Raw genomic sequence first — 15,413 nt, 5'->3', positions numbered from 1 at the left:
TATTTCCTAAAATCACTGAGTGATGTAGATCCTTTATGATATAAAAACGATAAGGAATTATTAAACCCTTAAACTTTACGTCTAAATGAACTAATCCATCAACTACATGGTATGTACCGCCTACACCTTTAATATGTTTTAGGGAGCAATTTTCAATAGTTGGTGCATTTTTGGGGAAAGCGTTATCAAAAAAGGTTTTGCCAATACATGAAATTGCTGCACCAGTATCTATTAAAGCACTTGTTTTCCTTCCATTAATAGACACGTTTACTGTATTTTTGGTCATGTATGCAGTAAAATTAGCATTGATTTCCTCACAGTTTTCAATATCATTAGACTTTGAAGCACTACTTTTTTCACCTTTTTGTTGAGCAAACCTAACTTGCTTACATTTATTGTCATTATGAACATTCTTTGAAAATTTAGTGTTAAGGATACCTTTAGTCCTATCTCTGTGCCCATCTACATGATCGATTTTCTCGGTCTTGCAGACAGGCGCGAGTCCCTATTGCCTGCGCCCAAAAGAACGGTCCCTCCTACCCGAAGAACGACCCCTTCTCGAGTAGGAAGAATCCCTTCTAGCATTTGATTGACCATTTTTTGGAGTAGGACAGACATTTGAAAGATGGCCACGGCCTTGACAATTATAACAAATCGTATTTTGCATTTGCATTGCCCTACAATGAGAAATAGAAGAGCACCTACTTTTACAACGTGAACAAGTGTCCTCTGCTCGCCTGTCATCATAGTGTTGTCTGTTCTGGTACTTGGGTTGTGGAGGCCGATGTTGGTTGGTCTCCATGGCGACTGTAAGTTTTGCTACGTTTGCAGTAAGAGTCTCCAGGGAGTTTTCCAGTTTGGAATTGGTGGTTATGACATTTACTTCTGGCTGTCTGAGTTGGCCCATTCTCGACACAAGTTTTCGTACATCATCCAGGTTGGCCGGAGCATGCGTTGAAATGGCTGCTCCGAGGGAACGTTCCATCCCATTCAATGCTATTTGAACCTGCACATTAGCTGGTACTCTTCCCTGAATACACTGAGCTTCAAGTCTATTTAAAAATGCATCTACTGACTCTAAAGTCCCTTGTTTTGTGTTATACACATTTAAGTCTATTGGCTGACTCCTCTTATATTTGTTTGTCAATAAAGTCTTTAGCTGATTAAGAGTGGTTGGCAAAGTTTCTAAATTCTCAAACCATATGCGAGCATTTCCATCAAGGTGAAGGGCTAAAGTGCCTAGAGTACGTTCATCAGGTATTCCAGAATATGAAAGATACTGGTCAAATCGTTTTAAATACGCGACAATGTCTTGGGAGCCGTCTCCGACGAAACTCTCAAGTCTGAAGTGTCCCACAGACATACCTGTTGGTGTGGTCACAGGAACTGTTGGCTGCTGATTTTGCTCGACAGGTGGTGTCGGATGCTGATTTTGTTCTGTAACTGGTGCTTCTGCCTGCTGCTGGTCCTCTTGTGAGCTGTCTCCACCTCTACGCAGATTATAGTTTGATGGTCTTGAAGTCAACACCATTTCATCACGCTTGGCTTAAGTGAAAGGTTCAGGATCTTTCGGTACCCACCACGTGTTCCGCCGAGAACTTTACCTCCGGAACTTTTGTAGAATGGGGAATCTAAGAAAATATATAGAAGAAAGATCAATCCTCTTTTCCAGCAAGTTTTATTTTATTATTTTCCTTCATAAGAAAGTTGGCAGAATCATGTCTGCCTGCTGGAAAAGGGATCTTTTGAGGGTTCCTCTCGTTGGCCATTGGTCCTCGGATCTTGACCAATCCAAACGCAAAATTTCACATAATTTACATAAGGCGGAGATGTTAAATCTTTAGTTAAGTAGTAGAAAAAACTGTGAAAATCTTTAAGATGTTGTACATGTCAAGCCAGACAAACTATCACCTATGTTTTTAGAACAATACAGCTTAACATTTGCTAAAACAGCAAACATTTGATCACTTCCTTTGAAAGTAAGGGAAGTGTTAAGTGGCTTCATACCTAGCTACAGATGTCAGGATATTGAGACTTCTTAGTGTGATTACAAAAATTTAGCAAAGTAGTGCTTTTCTAAAAGATTACATTCCTGACTGTGGGAATATTAAGAAATATTAAAAGTGTAAAATATTTGTGGCCAAAAAGTAATATAGACCAAAGTTCAGAAACAAAGTATTTTACTAATAATAAATGAAAAATAAAATATAAGAAATTTACACAAAAATCACAGCATAACACAACTACATGTATAAATACAACAAGACAAAGTAGAATCTAAGTGCACCCTGGTTTATTTTTAGACCAGTAGAGGTAGTGAAAGCTGCAGAAAGGTCAAACTTGAACTATGGAAGTACAGCTTGCATTAAACTAAAACTAAAAACATATATTTAACAGATATTTGAGCCGTGCCATAAGAAAACCAACATAGTGGGTTTGCGACCAGCATGGATCCAGATGTCTGGTCTGGATCCATGCTGTTCGCTTCAAAGCCTATTGGAATTAGAGAAACTTTTAGTGAACAGCATGGATCCTGACCAGACTGCGCGGATGCGCAGGCTGGTCTAGATCCATATGCTTGTCGCATACCCACTATGTTGGTTTTTTCATGGCACGGCTCATTTATCTATATGGTCCGTTTATTACATAGACACATTATTTCTTGTATGCAGTCCCTGCTTTGGTAATTGCTCCGCCTCCTAGAATGTGGGAAATCCATAGTAGGCGGAACAATGAATACTCATTAATTTTGAACTACGCTCCGTTTCGGCAAACTTAATTGCATTAGAAGTTCAATAAATGATCTATAACCTATACGTATTAATTGACAAGGTGAATTGGCAAGCTTAACCATAGGCACGAGTATCGGACCTGGGACAAAAAATATGACCAGATTAATTAAAAAAACTGTTTTCATCCTGAATGAGTCCAAAATGAAAAATATATAGGGAAATATGAGCCCCCTTCAAATAATATATAATTATTGCTACTGAAGGCCAGAATCCAGAGATTTCGGGCAGCTAGCAAGGGTTTACTTCCGAGGCTGTTGCGAAATAAATTCTACAAGTTTGTTCAAATGTAAAGTTTGTTCAAATGTTGGCACTTGGCCCCTTTTAGGGGCCTCTAGAGCCAAAATTAGAAATACTTTTAAATGATTTCCTATCATGAACAGTTACTGCTTGAAGGATCTTCATCGAACTTGGTCTGTAGCTGCTAGCACCATTATAAGGTCCTGTCCCAAGTTTGTTCAAATGGGGGCACTTGGCCCCTTTTATGGGCTCCTAGAGCTAAAATTAGAAATACTTTTAACTGACTTCTTATTATGAACTGCTTGAAGGATCTTCATCTAACTTGGTCTGTAACTGCTGGCACCATTATAAGGTCCTCTCCCAAGTTTGTTCAAATGGGTGCACTTGTCCCCTTTTAGGAGCTGCTAGAGCCAAAATTAGAAATACGTTTATTAAAGGCTTTAAACAACTTTTCATGAACCATTCAAAGGATCTTCATCAAACTTGCTTTGTAGCATCAATATAAGGTCCTCTCCCAAGTTTGTTCAAATGGGGGCAGTCGGCAGAAATTTACAAATCTGTTCAGTTGCAACCAAGTAAAACGGATGCCATTAGTGGGCTTTTACAAAACGAAACGGACGCTGGTAGGACATGCCAAACCATATCCAGCAAGTAATAGTTAGGCTATTTCAATAAAAACTACCTGCAAAACATGCAAAATTGCAACTGCTATTGGTGAAATTAATCTGGAAAAACGTACCTGAAACTGCAGGGCATTTCAGACAACACAAATTCGGATAAGTCCATGTATAGTGTCAATGAAGGTAGAAAACATCAATAATTTGACTTTAAATATTTTTTCATGAAATGAGCTACAGATTCAACTAAAACACAAAATACAGAATTAATGGTAGGTTTAAAAGGTAGATAGTGTTTGACACTGTATAAGGACCAAATAGACTGCCATTTATATTTCCTCTCAAAATTGCTGTTTCTGTAAAAGTTTAATTAATGCAAGAAAAAAATCACAATGCATATTTTCTTTTAAACTCAACTTCAAAGAAAATCAAATAGAAAATATTAAATGATGATTTTTGCATTGATTTATTTACTTAAGCTACCTTTGATAAATATGTTACAGTTTCAGAAGCTGTTTCATATCATTCTTATATTTCATCACCTTAGTTTACTGAATGAATAATATGTTTATCGCAATACACCACTAAAAGTGAACCCGGCTATAATTCCACAGAGCCCGGCTATAATAAAGTCCTTGGGAGAACCCTGGAACCTCTCGTCACTTGTTCAACTTTGGGTGCTTTGTCATTTTAGGGTCAAATGGTTAAGGTCCTCTTCAGGTGAGAGACTTAAGCCCAATCGATCGTCTTGTTCAGTTTTAACAAAATCTTCCAGTTTACAATGCAGTCCACTTTGCTTGGAAAATGTTGCTGTTGCCAAGATTTTGGGGGTTTTATGGCTGAGTGGTTGAGGTCACTGACTTAGAATCAATTGGTCCTCAACAGTATGGGTTCAGCAACTTGCTGGAAGTGTAGAATTGTTGTGTATAAGCAATGCAGCTTCTTAAGAAAAGGTTAGTGGTTTTAACCAAGTGCTGCCTATGCCTGCAACAGTACCTTTAGGAGCAGCATCTGGGATCTTCCTGCAATATCTAAAGCTTGAAAAACCACCCTTTTAACTATAACTGTATTGGTGTAACCTAAAACCCCACAAAAACAACGTGCAAGATTCAAGCAGGTATTGAAACCAGTCTCGGAATGCAGCCATGCTATTGGTCAATTTCTAAAGTTCACTCAGAATCAACCAATCAGATGCTTGAGTTTTGAGAGACTGGTCTCATGACTCAGTTTCGTAACATTTCTTTAGAGAGCAAAGTTGTTAACCTATTTAGGAGGATTTGAACCAATTAAGTGTTTTCATGCATTTAGTTATAAAAAGAATTTGACTCCTGCTGGTACATGTACATGTAGGTAATTGATTTATAATTATGAAGATAGCTCTAAACTTTATCACTGCTAGCTGCCTTTGTTGATGAAATTATCTTGAAAATGTGAAAGCAGTACAGGCAATTAACAGAAGTATGTGTACCATTACTGTAAAATATCGGCAAGGAAATTATTTTCATTTATTTTATGTTCTTATTTGTGTAATAACTACATTTCCTATATGCTTTGGCTAGAAAGAAATGTTTATTCATTTTTGTGTAAACATCATTGATGCAGTAAAACCAGGCGCTTTCCTTGAGATTGCTATCATTCCAAAAATCCTGAACAAAAAATGCCCTGTTGCAAAAAAATCTTTCAAAATTGGACACATATTTAATTTCAAAAGGAACAACTAATTCTTTTGACTATTTCTTCTGATTTGTTACTAGATATCAGGATACTGAAAATGAAAATTAGGAACAGTTACTGTAGAGGAATTACGGTTTAACTTCAATGGGCGGGTCTTTATGGCTGTTGTATTTACGTGTTGAAAAGATCAATATTCTGAGATTTATTTAGATTTTCTGATACTCTAGGAATGCAAATCACTTGTTTTTGTAGCAAGCTGCTGTTAATAATGTAAATATAAGCACACACTATGAGGTAATAACAGGCACCACAAGACAACATGACACCAGATCGGACAAAGTGGTATTTTTCTGAGATTGTTTTCGTTTTGCAGTCAGTATTTTCAATTTTGTCTTTACACATTGGGAATTAATGAAAGTCAAGATTCGTACCGGGTTTTGAGGATAGAAAGAGGCATCTAAAGGAATGTTTTCTGAAAATAAAAGACCACCAAATACTATTTTGTGCATTTAGAATTGTGACTTCCTGCAATTCATCCAAGAATTGCTACATGTAACTAGTGGGATTCATGGATTTGCAAGAAGCCCCATGTGGTTAATACCAGCCCAAATGTAGAAACAATATTTAATTTAATGAAAAGTTCTATCACAAATACAGTAATATATCTTAATAATCATTACTCTTATGGTAAAACTTAAAGCTTACAGAAGGAAGATCTAGTTATTAGACTGTTTATAAGTATTTGTAAAAACATCTGATATGAAGGACAAAATTAATGTGCAAAATTATGATGTTGTTCACCCTTTCAACATGCTAATGTTTCTGGCTAATAACCTCCAGTTTTATTGACAGATTTTGTGTTTAACCTAATCTCCATAATAAGCTTGCTGTTGAGGGAATTATAAGAGAAATGACCAATTTACCTCTACAAAGTGGTTTTATCTCAAGAAAACATTATTCTATATAATATTGAAATACGGAGATTATCAAAGCGGCTGAAAAGGCTTCACATGAAAAATGAAATTGTCTTAAAACTTTCCATAGTGTTTTCTGTAAAAGTGATTTCTTAGTTTGATTTTTAGTTTACTGTTACTAAAACCTGGTGTAAGTGTTTGACATTTATTTTCCTTTGAACTATCCCTCTGTATTGCAAATCGTGTTGGAAAGTGTTGATTTATATTCTGCAAGATTATTTTAATACTTGATAGCTATTGGTATTTTTCTATGCCATGAAGATATAGAAAACCAGCTGCGACCATTATAGCAGATTTTATTACAATGTGGTGATGTTGTGCAGGCTGCAGTGTGTGATATAATATATACATACAATGATATATATATAAATATCTGATGGAGTGACTTAGAAAACTTGAAAATTGGAAGCTTTAAACGTGTGGTTTGCCATGACATTGTAGGGAGTAACTTAATCAATTTATTGGACAATTTAATATAATATTAAAGTAAGAGTCAACTCTAACTAGTTATACCAGAATCTTGGAATATGAGATTGACCAGTTATGCAATGCAAACCTGACAGGCTGACAATGATTTTCTTAGGTAACTTTATACAAAATTTCTTCAGGTAATTTTCCTATGACTTGAAATCTCAATCAAGCACACTGCTAAATCTGTTTTCACCAAGAAACAAAATATATAGACTGTTATCACAGCATTGTGTCTGCCTTTTTATTAAAAGTGAACTGTTTCAAGCATCTTGAAAGTGGGTGCTAACTTCTGGAGTTTGTTTGAGAATAAATATTAAGATATTAAACTTCTATGGAAAGAGATTGTCTTGTGTGATTCTAAGTTCTGAACCAACTGATATTACGAGAATAAAAAATGGACTGTCTGTGTGATATAATATTATTGTTGAAATGGATATGAAAACCTGGTTTTATGATTCACTGACTGATACAGGTAAAAATAACACTGTATAAATGCTACACTGAGTTAGAAATTTTTCAAATAGTAGAGCTGTTGTTGTCACCCTTTCATGGGAATTGGGGTCACAAACGTTTTGTATGTAAGCAAGTTTCTCTTAAACTTCTGAGCCTAATGCTTTCAAGCTGTGATCATGAGATGTTCACACGGGGGACAAGTTGTGTAACTCTAGTTTTTATTTTGTCAAAATTATTCTCCTATTTAACTTAAAAATCTAGTGTAAGCAGCTTTCTCAAAAACTACTGGGCCAAATGCTTTCAAACTTAACACATGCTTCTGACATCACATACATGTAGCTAGATACATACAGTAACTCTAGTTTTTAGCTCACCTGTCACTCACGTAGTGACAAGGTGAGCTTTTGTGATCGCCCTTCATCCGTCAGTTCACAATTTCTTGTGAACATGATAGAAACCACAGTTTGCAATCAATTTTAAGCAAATTTGCACACAACTTGTATTGGCATAATATCTCGGTTCCTTTCGAAAACTGGCCAGATCTCATCATGGGTTCCAGAGTTATGGCCAGAATTTGCTATTTTTGGCTTGTGAACACGATAGATACAACATTTTGCAATCACCTTTAATAAAACTTGCACACAACTTGTATTGGCATAATATCTCAGTTCTGTTCAAAAACTAGCCAGATCCCATGATCATGGGTTTCAGAGTTATGGCCCCTTAAAGGGCCAAAATTTGCTATTTTTTTGCTTGTGAACACGATAGAGACAACATTTTGCAATCACCTTTATTAAATCAAACTTGCACACAACTTGTATTGGCATAATATCTCGGTTCTTTTGCTATTTTGGCTTTTGCAGCCATATAGAGACTTCATTTATGGTTTGATTTGATACAAACTTGCAAAATATCTTCAACAACAATAAATCTTGGATTCCATGATGAATCTGTCAGATTCAGTCATAGGTTCTGGAGTTATTTTATATCTGATTACCTCCCCTGATTTTAATCAAAATCGATTTATATCAGAAAGTACTTATAGGACTCATTTGAAATTTCATTATTGTCATTAGTTGGACTGAGACAGTCAGGGTAGGTAACTATGGACTGATTTTATGTCAAATTACCTCCCTATGTCAAATTACCTCCCTTTATTTCAAATTGAAATGGGTATATCTCCGTAACTAATGAAGATACTGATCTGAAATTTTATTTATGCCATCAGATGGACTTGGACAATCAGTGAAGATATATATTGACTGAATTTATGACAAATTACCTCCTTTTATTTCTTGTGTAAATGAATATACATATACCTAGCAGCTTCCAATGAGATTGGTTTGAACCGTTATTTATGTCTTCCATGGTAAGAAATATCTACTATTACTTACTTTCCTAATATATTGTTGTAAAGGCTTGTACTCTGTATCTTCTACATGGTATACCAATGCATGATTACCTCTCCTGATTTTAATAAAAATGGATATATCTCAGCAAGTATTTGAAATTTCAGGGTAGATGTCTAATGACTGATTTTATGTCAAATTACCTTCCTTTGTTTCAAACTAAAATGGGTATATCTCCGTAACTAATGAAGATACTGATCTGAAATTTCATTTATTATATGCCATCACATGGACTTGGACAATCAGTTTAGATACATATTGACTGAATTTATGACAAATTACCTCCCTTTATTTTTTATGTAAATGAATATACGTTAGCAACTTCTAATGAGATTGGTTTTAAATGTTATTTAAGTCTTCCAGGGTAAGGACAAAAAATGCAGCATTTGAGCCTAGGATCCTCAAACTTGGTATGGAGATTGGCCCTGACTAGTATGTGACCCATAGGTCAAAAGGGACTGTAACAAGAAAATATTTATCCTGATGATATTTAATGTGTATGCCTATGTGATCTGTTTCAAAACTTGATCTAATCATTAAGAGCAATGGTACTCAGGTGAGCGATATAGGGCCATCATGGCCCTCTTGTTATTTTTTCAGATTTTTGCTCCTTTTAATGTTGAAATTTTGTTTAAAGATTTGCATGTTACAACACAGTTTTCTCAAAAAGTACATTACTCTAGCTTTTATTTTATCTAAATTATGCCCCTTTTAAGACAGAAACTTTGTGACAGGTCTGCATGTGAGAATGTTTTCCAGAAATAAAGTGACCAAATGTTATCAAAGTCTCTACAATTCTTTGGCATCATGGGGTAACCTCCTGCATTAAGTTTCATAACCATGCCATGCCATGGCTTATATTTTAGTAAAACTTCTTTAAAATATTTATTTTGCTAAAGCTTTTGTACATGTAAGGTTGTATTAGGTGGAAGGGCTTCAGATAGAGTGCTGTCATTAGACAGGTTTTGTTTAGACAGATACAGAATTTACATCCTGTTTCTGAAGAATTGAGGATTGAAACTTGGTTCATAATGCCATGATAAATAAGTTGCTTGATTTTCATGCAACACCAATTCTTCTTAATTTCTGAAGAACATTTTTTTTTGTAAGATAATATTTTTTTTGTATTTCAGCACACATTTGTTTTGTTTCATGATCCCAACAAGATAGCAGTTTTGATTCAGACCATGAAATTTTATGCCAAATATTAAGTTTATGGTTGTTGTATATATCCTGCTTCATATATATCCTGCTCCAGAAATCTTTTTTTAAAAAAAATGGTGCTAGTAGTGTGTATGGCACAATAAGCTACCCACAGCAGTAAGGTGAATTAAAAAAATAAAAAGTTTGTTCTGATCAGCTTATCAAATGTTGTTTCCCAGGTTACAATAGAGATATAGTTAATGAATATCTCAGAACTTCTCTCTCAGAACTTCAGTAAGAAGCATAAAATGGTATTGACAGCAGCTGTTAAATATGCATAAAAAAGCAATTTATCTTACAATTTGAAAAACTTCATGTTCAGAAATGTTAAGACAATGTGGAAAACAAGTATCTGGTTGGTAATTGATTAATTATTTTTCCCAGAACATTTATGAATTCTAGATCAGAATACATGTACATGCAGTATAAGGCAGTATACTGTGAAATCATCTACACTTGTTGGGTACTTGCAATCTATGAGGTATTGTCGTCACTTGATTTGCCTTGTCGGCATTGGTTAAGATTTTTGTTTAGGTTCTTTTTAGCTCGACTATTCAAAGAATAGTCTAGCTATTCTACTCACCCTGGCGTCGGCGTCACACCTTGATTAAAGTTTTGCATGCAAGTACTTACAGCTATCATTTAAAGGCATATAGCTTTGAAACTTATTTTTTCTTTTTCTAGGTCAATTACCAACCTCACTGGGTCAAGTTCCATAACTCTGACATGTATTTTGAGCAAATTATGCCCCCTTTTGGACTTAAGTTTGGTTTAAGTTTTACATGCAAGTTACTATCTCCAAAACTAATGCAGATATTGAAATGAAACTTCACATGTGTCTTCGGGGTTATAAAACTAATTGATAGCATCAGGTCCTATAATTCTGATCTGCATTTTGGCCAAATTATGCCCCCTTTTGGACTTACAAAGTCCTGGTTAAAGTTTTGCGTGCAAGCTAGTACATACAGCTATTACTAAAAGGCATATAGATTTGAAACTTATTTTTTCTTTTTCTAGATCAATTACCAATCTGACTGGGTCAAGTCCCATAACTCTGACATGTATTTTGGGCAAATTATGCCACCTTTTATACTTAGAAAATTCTGGTTCAAGTTTTGCGTGCAAGTAATACTATCTGCAGAACAAATGCAGAAATTAAATTGAAACTTTACACGTGCCTTCGGGGTTATAAAACTAGTTAAATGCATCAAGTCCAATAACTCTGACATGCATTTTGGTCAGATTATGTCCCCTTTTGAACATAAAACTTCTGGTTAAAGTTTTGCATGCATGTTACTATCTCCAAAACTAATGCTGTTACTGGATTGAAACTATAGATATTTTAACATTTAGAGTAACATTTTCCTGCTTCTGGGACAATAATTCGAATAGTCGAGCATTGGCTGTCTGACGGACAGCTCTTGTTTTGTTTCTTTTAAACTTCAAGTGCTAATCATTTTGAAACTTTGCACAATTATCATCATTAGTTGAGTAAATAGACCAAGAAGCATAACTCACAGGCACCTGTCATAATTATGACCCTTTTTTGTTCCAACAGAATCGGAATTTTTTGGTTGAAAGTTTTGGTTAGGTCTGCTTTTCGTGAATACTATTAGAGCAATAGCTTTTTATATGCCGGCTTGGGAAAAATGGATGTATTTATGGTGACGCATCTATCTGTCTTGTTTCTCGTCTTGAGCATTACTCAATTACAATTCAAGATATTCACTTTAACTTGGCATATATTATAAGGTAGATGCCGATGAGACGATGTGCAGAGGGCATGAACTTAATCAAAAGTCAAGGTCACAAATGTAGCTCAGAGGCAAATTTGACCCTCATATTTTGTGTCCAGAGGATAACTTAAATAAATATTCAAGGTATTTCCTTCAATGTTGGCATATAGGTAGATGGCGATGAGACGATGTGCAAACTGCATGAATCAGGTCTATAGGTAAAAGGTCAAGGTGCCAGCTAAGTCAAATCTGTCATATATTTGGTGCAGAGTAGTCAAGGTATTGACTTCTAACTTGGCATTTAGATAGATGGCATCAGATGATGTGCAGACGGCATGAATTTGGTTGAAAGTCAGTCATAAATTGAGTTTCTGTCCTCTGTCTGGAGCACAACTTCAACAGATTATACTTTAGAAGGTGGGTAGTGGTGAGGTCACCCTGCCCCCCAAAAAAATCACTTTCATATTCTTGTACTTTAGTATTCAGTTGCATGAACCAGGTCTGTATGTCAGTGGTCAAGGTTACAGCAAGGTAAAGTCAGATTTTGTGTCCAGAGCATAACTCATTAACCATTCAAGATGGACATATACACAGGTGACAGTTTTAGGAGTGCAGCAGTCCAAATAAGCCCCCCACCCCCCACTCCCACACACACACCTTTCAGCTAGCTGGGTGAGGGCAGCAGCAGGCAAGTAGGCAGTCCCCTTGTTATTATATGTACTGTCACCAGCAAATGTTTAAAAGAGAGATCTGATGCAGACTTTTTCAGTCAATTAAATTAGATTATTGTTCTTCACTCACTGTTGAGTACAGAAATCAACTTTAATCAACATCAGATTCTGTTGGCAGATGCTATAGTGGATTGAATTATTAATCTATAGACGAAATTAATGCATTCACATCCGAAGTAAATCAATGAGATAGATCTATATCATATACTGGATCACAGGAAATGTACTATATAACTAAAGACAAACTATAAACAAAAATGTTTTGAGGAAAAAAACCTAATCAGAGGAAAAAAACGCATTTCTTATTCAAATCCACATCCAAGCGTGTGCATGCGTCTGTGTAAATTCTTGTCCGGGCTGTAACTCTGCCTTCAATGAAGGGATTTTGGAGTAACTTGGGATAAATGTACACCATAATGAGATGATATGTCATGTGCAAGACCCAGATATATATTTCTACTGATATTGACAGAATTCACAAATGTCCACATCAAAACTATATAGGTTGGATGTTACATCATGCTTGTATTTTTCATTATTATGTTATTGAGTGTAAAATTGTTGATTTTGTTTTAAAAATTACATGAAAAATCTTTTTTTTTTTTTATTCATCTTGTTTATCCAAAAATGATTGATTTATTAATGGTTGATCAGGAGGCATCTGTATGTGCATATAAGCTGTGGCTAATATGTAAATTTATAAATGTTCAATATTGTGATCTGACTTTGAAATTAATCATGTCTATAGATAAACACACTTGAATGAACAATAAACAAAAATGTTTACATTTTTGGCTTAGGAAAATGGGACGTGCTAATTTAAAGGTATTCTCTTATTTAGGTATTGTAATTTATTCAAATCATTTAAGTCATACTTCAAATGTTTTGGATACCAGTGTCTAAATTTTATGTTTCAAAAGCATTGAATTATGTTTGACCTTAAATGTGTGTGAAAAATACATCACATCAGGTATTATACCTGTGTCTTTATGAACTGACATTGTTTGTGACCATAAGGGATTGTTGCTTTCGACTCACTTTTTTAACTGAGTAAACCTCGATCTTTTGTTCAGTTAAGTTTTGTCATTATATGAATCACAGTTCACAAGTGCTTCTATGTAATTCAGTTTAGACACCTGTTACATAGATATCGATCAGTTTAATACAAGTTATTAGATATTTTATAGAAAATTGTGTGTGAATGATTTTTCAGGTGTTACAGTGGAAGGATCAAAATTATGGTCTTTATTCACAAGTTAAGCTGAAGTACAGTGAAATTGTAAAGAGCTGAAAAGTGATCTGTATGTGCAGATCTGTTCACAAGGGGTCAATGTTTCCTGGTGGCCTCTGTTTACAGTTGGTCTCTGCCTACAGATGGTCTCTGTTTATACATGATCTCTGCTCACAGATGATTGTCCCTGCTCACAGGTAACCTCTGTTGTTCACTCATGATGGTCTCTGCTCACAAATGGTCTGTGCTCACAGACCTATGGTCTCTGCTCACAGACGATCTCTGTTCACAGATGGTCTCTGCTCACAGAATCTGATGATCTCTGCTTACTCGTGATGGTTTTTGCTCACAGATGATCTCTGCTCACAGGCAGTCTTTAGCATATAAATGACGGTATATTGGAAAATTCAAGTTTATCAGCTGTAGACCAGCTGATATCAATTCTAATAAAACAGTACTGCATTTTCTTCAAAAGATGAGGAAGAAAATTTTTGAAGAAACTGTAGTAGCATTTTATACAAGTGTCTTGATTTTTTAGAACAGTTTATTCATTAGTTAGTAACTATAATAAAAAATGAAATAAATGATTCAGTCTAGTGTGGTCTAGTCATAACACAGTTGACTGTCATTCCAGATGGTACGGGGTTGGAGTCCTATTCAAGGCACTTGAAATTTCTGAAATGCTGAAAGTCAGCACTGGTTTTTAGCCTGACTATTTGAAGAATAGCCAGAGCTATTCTACTCACTCTGGCGTCAGCATTGGCGCCACAACTTGCTTGAAGTTTTGCATGCATGTTACGATCTCCAAAATTAATGCAGATACTGAATTGAAACTCAGCATGTGTCTTCATGCTTATAAAACTAGATGATAATATTAAGTCCCATAACTCTGACATGCATTTTGGCCAAATTATTCCCTCTTTCGGACTTATAAAATCCTGGTTAAAAGTTTGCATGCAAGTACATTTGGCTATCATTTAAAGACATATAGCCGCGAACTAGTTAAATGAATGGTTACTGACTTCTATCCACCTGGCGCCTGGCATAGTGGTAGGAGTTGGGAGGTAATTGGTACGCACAATTAAGGTGTCCCATTAGCCAAATTGGCTGGCCCTTTCAATAGGGGTGACACTGTAATAAACAAGACCTTTACTTTTACCTTTTATAGCTTTGACACTTGTTTTTTCTTTTTCTAGGTCAATTACCAACCTCTCTGGGTCAAGTTTCATAACTGTGACGTGTATTTTGACCAAATTATGCTCCATTTTGGACTTCAAAATTCTGGTTAAAGTTTTACATGCAAGTTGCTATCTCCAAAACTAATGCAGGTATTGAGTTGAAACTTCACGATGTCCTGTGTCTTGGGTTTGTAAAACTAGGTTATAGCATCAAGTCCCATAACTCTGACATGCATTTTGGTCAAATTATGCCCCCTTTTGAACTTAGTTTTGCATACAAGTTACTATCTCAAAAACTAATGTAAATATTGAATTTAAACTTCACACATTTCTTCAGGTTTATAAAACTAGGTCATAGCATCAAGTCCCATAGCTCTGACATGTATTTTGCAAAATTATGTTCCCTTTTGAGTATTGACCATAAAAACTTCTGGTTAAAGTTTGCATGCAAAAACTCCCGGGGGAGACATATTGTTTTTGCCCTGTCCGTCGTCGGGCAGGCAGTCTGTTTGAGAACCATAGGGTGGTAGGGCTTATGAAGTAGACAACCCCTAATGTTTTTGGGGTAACTCTATTAAAGGTCAAGGTCACAGGGGCCTGAACATGGAAAACCATTTCCAGTTAACTGGAGAACCACATGACCCAGAGTGTTGAAACTTCATAGGATGATTGGACTGGCGGAATAGATGATCCCTATTGATTTTGGA

At 35.5% G+C, this 15,413-nt stretch overlaps 1 protein-coding gene across 3 annotated transcripts in view; it reads left to right on the top strand.

Moving 5' to 3' along the window:
- Positions 1 to 15,413, top strand: part of LOC123548712 (uncharacterized) — a 57,911-nt gene that overhangs the window by 18,557 nt on the left and 23,941 nt on the right. The window contains exon 2 of one of the 3 annotated variants that reach the window (XM_053546095.1): positions 13,511 to 13,725. The exons of the other annotated variants lie outside the window; for them this stretch is intronic. The gene's annotated coding sequence lies outside the window, so the exon portion shown is untranslated. The remainder of the gene's footprint in view (positions 1 to 13,510; positions 13,726 to 15,413) is intronic. 3 annotated transcript variants of the gene reach the window in all.

This window comes from Mercenaria mercenaria, chromosome 6 (assembly GCF_021730395.1).
Source record: "Mercenaria mercenaria strain notata chromosome 6, MADL_Memer_1, whole genome shotgun sequence".
Taxonomy (NCBI): domain Eukaryota; kingdom Metazoa; phylum Mollusca; class Bivalvia; order Venerida; family Veneridae; genus Mercenaria; species Mercenaria mercenaria.
This window is presented reverse-complemented; position numbering and strand designations above follow the sequence as displayed.